Genomic DNA, 6981 nt, shown 5'->3' with positions numbered 1-6981 from the left:
CGGTACGGAAGGCCACTGCTCTACCTACCTCTGTGTCGTCAAGTATACTATCCATCTAGATTCTATACCTGTGGTGCATTTTAGTTTTGCAGTTTGCTGACAGTGACCACCAGTATATATAGCAGTACGGTACGGAAGGCCACTGCTCTACCTACCTCTGTGTCATCAAGTATACTATCCATCTAGATTCTATACCTGTGGTGCATTTTAGTTTTGCAGTTTGCTGACAGTGACCACCAGTATATATAGCAGTACGGTACGGAAGGCCACTGCTCTACCTACCTCTGTGTCGTCAAGTATACTATCCATCTAGATTCTATACCTGTGGTGCATTTTAGTTTTGCAGTTTGCTGAAGTGACCACCAGTATATATAGCAGTACGGTACGGAAGGCCACTGCTCTACCTACCTCTGTGTCGTCAAGTATACTATCCATCTAGATTCTATACCTGTGGTGCATTTTAGTTTTGCAGTTTGCTGACAGTGACCACCAGTATATATAGCAGTACGGTACGGAAGGCCACTGCTCTACCTACCTCTGTGTCGTCAAGTATACTATCCATCTAGATTCTATACCTGTGGTGCATTTTAGTTTTGCAGTTTGCTGACAGTGACCACCAGTATATATAGCAGTACGGTACGGAAGGCCACTGCTCTACCTACCTCTGTGTCGTCAAGTATACTATCCATCTAGATTCTATACCTGTGGTGCATTTTAGTTTTGCAGTTTGCTGACAGTGACCACCAGTATATATAGCAGTACGGTACGGAAGGCCACTGCTCTACCTACCTCTGTGTCGTCAAGTATACTATCCATCTGTTAGGCGCCGGGGTCCGCTCGTCGGTGCGGCCCGGCGCCTAGCAACCAGGGACGCCGTACGCGGACAGCCGCCGGCTCCCTGGCAACGCTGGACGCCGGGCGCGCTGAGCCGCACGGACCTTAGCAACGGGGACGCCACTGGCGGACCGTGTTCCCCGTTGCTAGGCTTTAAGAGTTAATGTATTCTCCTGCTCTCTGGCCATGCAGCAAGGCAGCTGCACGGCATTTATTCTAATCAGCCTTTTGGCAGCTGATTGGAGGACTCCTTGTTAAATACACTCCCAGGGCTTCTCACAGACGCCGGTAATAGCTTCCTGCATGCTGTTTCTGTTTGCTGAGAGTCTGTTCCAGTCTTGCTGTATCCGGTCATTCCAGTATTCGGAAGTCCTGAACTCGGAAGTTTGTCATCTTATTCCTGGAGTCCTGACTAATCACCATATAACATCCAGTGGTGTTCGTGAGTCGCGGCCTTGCCGTGTGTTGCGGCTTGTCCGCTTTATTATTTATTATTTGTGTTTTGGAGCATTTTGCGGAGGGATCCGCTTCCACAGGTCCACTCTGGTATCCGGCGGTGCTGGGTAGGAGTATTGGACAAGTGGATTTTGGTTGTCCTTTTCCCTGGCGGGTTTCCGCACATACTTCTGTTTTTGTTAGTTAGCTTGTTGCCCCTGGCCTGTTGTCAGTCAGAGGTCCTCTTGTTATCATCCTGCCTCGGATTTCCCTTTGTCTCTCACTAAGACCGGGGGGCACCGGAGTTGGGCAGACATAATCCGCCCTTCAAACGTGGCTGCCAGGGGCTCAAGAAACCATAGTCTCGCAGGGGATTTCCGATAGCACGGGTGAGACAATAGAGTTAGGGCGCCAGGGGCAACTAGTCTTCCCTGCTCCCGTTACCTGCATTCCATTCCAGCGCTCTGGTCCTTGTCATAAAATCTCCTCCGGTCAGGAGTGCTGGAATCATAACATTATTACCGGCCATACCAAAACTTAAAATTAAACGGAGTTTAATTTTTTCTTATTCAGTTTTTGTAAAGAATTGTCGGCCTCATGAATCCAACAGGGTTAGGACCAAATCCTGGTCAGCTCTTAGTCAGTCAGATTCAAGAACTTACTCAGATGGTTCAGGATCTTTCCCTTCGGGTGAAGTCGCAGGAAGATCTTTTACGAACTTCCCCGAGGGTAGTTCCTGAACCAAAAATGCATTTGCCTGACCGTTTTTCTGGGGATAGAAAAGAGTTTTTTAATTTTAAAGAATCCTGTAAACTTTATTATCGTTTAAGACCGATCTCCTCGGGTACTGAATCTCAGCGGGTCGGGATTATTATTTCTTTGCTCCAGGGGGATCCCCAGACTTGGGCATTTGGTTTAAAAGCAGATGATCCGGTGTTGTTGTCAGTAGACGCTTTTTTTGGGTCTTTAGGACTGTTATATGACGACCCTGATAGAGAGGCATCCGCTGAAGGTCAGTTGCGCGCTCTCAGACAGGGTAGGAATCCCGCAGAGGTTTATTGTACGGAGTTTCGCCGGTGGTCGAACGACTGTGGCTGGAATGACCCAGCCCTGCGCAGTCAGTTTCGCCTCGGCTTATCAGAATCTATTAAAGACAGTCTCCTCCAGTATCCCGCTCCTGAGACTCTCGATAAACTCATGGAGCTTTCTATTAAGATTGATCGTCGTCTCAGAGAGCGGAAGGCTGAAAAAGGAGCATCGGTCAGGTCATCTCCGTGTGTATATTCCATCCCTGAGGACATAGAGGAGCCCAAGCAGATGGGTCTCTCCCGGTTGTCTCCTGAAGAGAGAGCCAGAAGGCAAAACTCTGGTCTTTGTTTGTACTGTGGGGATAAGGGACATTTTGCTCGTAATTGTCCGAATAAGTCGGGAACGCCTTGACCAGGTGAATTGTGAGGGGGTTCACCTAGGTCTGCAGCTTATCTCCTCGCATAACTCCCTTTTAGTCCCAGCTAAGGTTTCCTTTGGCAGCCTCAGTTCCTCGGTGTCGGCTTTTGTCGACAGTGGAGCCGCAGGAAACTTTATGGATTTAACTTGGGCCAAGGCCTTAGGCATTCCTCAGTTATCTTTGGGTAGGAGTGTCACCATGCATGGTTTAGATGGGAGTCCACTGTCCAATGGGGTTATTTCCCTCTGTACACCCCCTGTACTACTTACGGTAGGAGCTCTTCATTCTGAAAAGATCGAGTTCTTCCTTACCCATTGCCCAGCAGTTCCAGTGGTTCTGGGTCACCCTTGGCTGGCCTTTCACAATCCCACCATTGATTGGCGGTCAGGGGAGATTTCTCAATGGGGTGCCTTCTGTGATAAGGAATGTATTTCGTTTCCAGTCAGAATAGCTGCTGCAATTCCTGAACTCATTCCCGTGGAGTACCAGGAGTTTGCTGATGTGTTCTCCAAGGGCAATGCAGACATTCTGCCTCCCCATCGGCCTTATGATTGCGCCATTGAGCTAATTCCTGGTGCCGCATTGCCAAAGGGAAGGTTATATGCTTTATCCGGGCCAGAAACTGCGGCCATGAATGACTATGTTAAAGAGAGCCTAGGGAAAGGATTTATTAGGTCATCTAAATCTCCTTTAAGTGCAGGCTTCTTCTTTGTGGAGAAAAAGGATGGCTCGCTCAGACCTTGCATTGACTATAGAGCCTTAAATAAAATCTCAGTTAAAAATACTTATCCTCTGCCGCTGATTTCTGTCCTCTTTGATCAGCTGCGTTCGGCTGTGATTTTCTCCAAAATCGATCTAAGAGGAGCGTATAACCTCATCCGAATCAGGTCCGGAGATGAGTGGAAGACAGCCTTCAGTACTCAGTCGGGTCACTACGAGTACCTAGTGATGCCGTTCGGCTTGTCTAACGCTCCAGCAGTTTTCCAGGACCTCATTAACGATGTGCTCCGTGACTTCCTAGGGAAATTCGTGGTCGTTTACTTAGACGACATCCTGATTTATTTTGACTCTATTGAACAACATGTTACCCAGGTGCGTCAGGTTCTTCAAAAGTTACGTGAGAATCATCTATATGCCAAACTGGAGAAATGCGAGTTTCATGTCACGGAGGTATCTTTTTTAGGATACATTATTTCCCCTCGGGGATTTTTCATGGAACCAAAGAAGCTTCAGGCCATCCTTAGTTGGGCGCAACCCACCAATTTAAAAGCAATTCAGCGCTTTTTAGGGTTTGCGAATTATTACAGGAGGTTCATTCATTCCTTCTCCGACCTGGTTGCTCCCATTGTGGCCCTGACAAAGAAAGGAGCGGATCCTACCAACTGGTCGCGTGAAGCGGAGTTGTCCTTTCGGGCCTTGAAACAAGCTTTTGTCTCGGCTCCAGTCCTTAGACATCCCAATCCAGGATTGCCCTTCGTTGTGGAGGTTGATGCCTCGGAGGTTGGAGTAGGGGCTATACTATCTCAAAAGGATCCAGAGTCTCAGGAACTACATCCTTGTGCCTTTATGTCTAGGAAATTCTCCTCCGCTGAATCCAACTATGACGTTGGTAACCGGGAACTACTGGCAATAAAATGGGCTTTCGAGGAGTGGAGGCATTGGCTGGAGGGAGCAACACATACCATTTCAGTATTGACTGACCATAAGAATCTGCAATACATCGAATCAGCTAAGCGGCTGAATGCCCGGCAGGCTCGTTGGGCTTTGTTCTTTACTCGTTTCAAGTTTATTATAACTTTCAGGCCAGGTTCCAAGAATACCAAGGCAGATGCTCTGTCACACAGTTTTCTTCCGGTTCATGATAACAGTCCTGTTACTCCCATACTTCCATCTTCAGTCATTTGGGCAGGCCTCACACAAGATTTATTTACCCAGTTAAAACAGCTTCAACACCAAGCTCCTGGAAATTCTCCTGCTGGTCGTCTTTACGTCCCTGAGTTCCTGAGAGCTAATGTTTTGACTGAGTTCCATGATAACAAAGTTTCCGGGCATCCAGGGATCTCTAAGACATTGGAGTTAGTCTCCCGCTCAGTATGGTGGCCTGGTCTTTCTAAAGACTTTAAGGAGTTTGTTTCTTCATGTCAGGTTTGTGCACAGCATAAGGTTCCCCGTTCCTTGCCTATCGGGCAACTTATGCCCTTGAATGTCCCTCTCAGGCCATGGTCTCATATTTCCATGGATTTTGTGGTGGACCTTCCCCTTTCAGCTGGATGCAGAGTCATTTGGGTGGTAGTAGACCGTTTTAGCAAGATGGCTCATTTCATTGCCCTTCCCCGACTGCCATCTGCCCAAGGATTGGCAGTGTTGTTTCTCCGCCATATTTTCAGACTTCATGGGTTGCCCACTGATATTGTTTCTGATCGGGGTCCACAATTCGTTGCACAATTCTGGAAGTGTTTTTGTGCTTCATTAAAGATGAGATTGTCATTAACATCTGGTTACCACCCACAGTCCAACGGGCAAACCGAGCGAGTTAACCAATCATTGAAACAGTATTTGCGTTTGTACTCAGCCAAACTCCAGAATGATTGGTCCGAGTTTCTTCCATTGGCGGAGTTTGCTTACAATAATTCTTGTCATTCCTCCACCAACGTGTCTCCATTCTTTTCAGTTTTTGGTTTTCACCCCAGAGCTAATTCTTTTTTTCAACATTCCTCAGTTTCCTCGCTAACCTTAACCTCCCATCTCAGAGCCATTTGGAAAAAAGTGCACCTTGCTCTCAGAAAAGCGGCCTTTCGTGAGAAAAATTTTTCTGACCGGCTCCGACGTCCTTGCAATTTTAAGGTGGGAGATAGGGTATGGTTGTCGACTCGTAACATTAGACTTCGACAATCTTCAGCTAGGTTGGGACCCAAATTTATTGGACCATTTCATATCATTAAAAAAGTTAACCCAGTTGCTTTCCGGTTACGTTTACCAAAATCTCTTCGGATTGGTAATACGTTTCATTGCTCCCTGTTGAAGCCATACATTTCTTCCAATAAATTTCCTCGGAAGATCTCTCAGGGAAGATCTCCAGTGGATGTACAGGGACAACAGGAGTTCCTGGTGGAGAAGGTTCTCGATTCCAAGTTGTCCAGGGGCCGGCTTTATTTTCTGGTTCACTGGAGAGGTTATGGTCCAGAGGAAAGGTCCTGGGTCCTGGATAAGGATCTTCATGCCCCAAGACTCAAGAGGGCATTTTTTCGGGAGTTTCCTTGGAAGCCTGGCTTTAGGGGTTCCTTGACCCCTCCTCAAGGGGGGGGTACTGTTAGGCGCCGGGGTCCGCTCGTCGGTGCGGCCCGGCGCCTAGCAACCAGGGACGCCGTACGCGGACAGCCGCTGGCTCCCTGGCAACGCTGGACGCCGGGCGTGCTGAGCCGCACGGACCCTAGCAACGGGGACGCCACTGGCGGACCGTGTTCCCCGTTGCTAGGCTTTAAGAGTTAATGTATTCTCCTGCTCTCTGGCCATGCAGCAAGGCAGCTGCACGGCATTTATTCTAATCAGCCTTTTGGCAGCTGATTGGAGGACTCCTTGTTAAATACACTCCCAGGGCTTCTCACAGACGCCGGTAATAGCTTCCTGCATGCTGTTTCTGTTTGCTGAGAGTCTGTTCCAGTCTTGCTGTATCCGGTCATTCCAGTATTCGGAAGTCCTGAACTCGGAAGTTTGTCATCTTATTCCTGGAGTCCTGACTAATCACCATATAACATCCAGTGGTGTTCGTGAGTCGCGGCCTTGCCGTGTGTTGCGGCTTGTCCGCTTTATTATTTATTATTTGTGTTTTGGAGCATTTTGCGGAGGGTTCCGCTTCCACAGGTCCACTCTGGTATCCGGCGGTGCTGGGTAGGAGTATTGGACAAGTGGATTTTGGTTGTCCTTTTCCCTGGCGGGTTTCCGCACATACTTCTGTTTTTGTTAGTTAGCTTGTTGCCCCTGGCCTGTTGTCAGTCAGAGGTCCTCTTGTTATCATCCTGCCTCGGATTTCCCTTTGTCTCTCACTAAGACCGGGGGGCACCGGAGTTGGGCAGACATAATCCGCCCTTCAAACGTGGCTGCCAGGGGCTCAAGAAACCATAGTCTCGCAGGGGATTTCCGATAGCACGGGTGAGACAATAGAGTTAGGGCGCCAGGGGCAACTAGTCTTCCCTGCTCCCGTTACCTGCATTCCATTCCAGCGCTCTGGTCCTTGTCATAAAATCTCCTCCGGTCAGGAGTGCTGG

This window comes from Pseudophryne corroboree, chromosome 10 (assembly GCF_028390025.1).
Source record: "Pseudophryne corroboree isolate aPseCor3 chromosome 10, aPseCor3.hap2, whole genome shotgun sequence".
Taxonomy (NCBI): Eukaryota; Metazoa; Chordata; class Amphibia; order Anura; family Myobatrachidae; genus Pseudophryne; species Pseudophryne corroboree.
Note: the sequence above shows the minus strand (reverse complement) of the source record.